Genomic DNA, 1,225 nt, shown 5'->3' on the forward strand with positions numbered 1-1,225 from the left:
CCCCGTTGTCCTCCTGTCCCCTCCCCCGTTGTCCTCCTGTCCCCCAGCCCCGAGAGGAGATGGTCCTAAGTGGGAAGTATAAGACGGGGGAGCAGATCCTGCGGCTGGCCAACGAGCGCTTCGCTGTCCCCGAGACGCTCTTCCACCCGTCGGACATCGGCATCCAGGAGATGGGCGTCCCCGAGGCCGTGGTGGACGCCATCCAGTCTCTGCCTGAAGGTCGGCGTCCTGCTCCCAGTCGCCATAGTAACACATTATATCACCCCCTCAGGGACAGGATGTAGTTCCCGTTGCTCACAGTCAACTTCAAGGAAAGTAGCGATGAAGGTTATAAAGGAACATAGCAAGTATAGTAGTAATAAACTAGAAAATTAGTGTAGTGTGCATACTACTTGGTGCACATCTAAATAGCAGTTAAATTTAATAAAAAATAAGTGTTACGTGTCTTAACGCTTCAGAGATATAACTTTTAAAACCTCTTTAAGACCTTTCTATTTCCCAGAAGCAGCTACGACGTAGCTAGCGCTGAACCAACCAGACTCCATTTAAAACACAGTACATTTGGTGTGTATAGAGCCGACATATTTTCTCATATAGATCAGTAAAGTATGTGTTCATTTCCACCAACACTAGAGTTGTGATGGTTGTAAGAGTGTAGAGAAGACCAAAAACAGCTTTTCACAGTTTTATTTGATTGCTGTCGAGTTTGAATGAAAGGTGTGTTATGATGCTAAAATGACTGTTTATTTACATGGAGTCTGGTGGGTTTAGCGAGGCGAGCCTTAGCAATACAATATAAAACATATTACCCAAGTTTTGTTAACATTTTAAATATATACAGTGTATTTTAAAGGGTGAAGTGTTAAGTGTCTTATCCCTTCAGAGATAGAACTTTCTATAACCTATTTCAGACCTTTCTGTTTCCTAGAAGCAGCTACGTCGTAGCTAGCGCTGAACCAACCAGACTCCATTTAAAAAACAATACATTTAACATGTATAGAGCCGACATATTTTCTCATATAGATCAGTAAAGTATGTGTTAATTTCATATAATGTATAAAGTAACATGGCAAGTAGAGCCGACCGATTTCTAAGACCTAAACGAATATTTGGTTATTTAAAAATAAAGCATAACCATCTTATGAGCGTTGGTGTTGCATAGTCTGTCCACCAGAGGACGCTCTACAACGTCCCTGTTAGTGATGGTGTTACATAGTCTGTCCAC

This window comes from Etheostoma cragini, chromosome 8 (genome assembly GCF_013103735.1).
Source record: "Etheostoma cragini isolate CJK2018 chromosome 8, CSU_Ecrag_1.0, whole genome shotgun sequence".
Classification (NCBI taxonomy): domain Eukaryota; kingdom Metazoa; phylum Chordata; class Actinopteri; order Perciformes; family Percidae; genus Etheostoma; species Etheostoma cragini.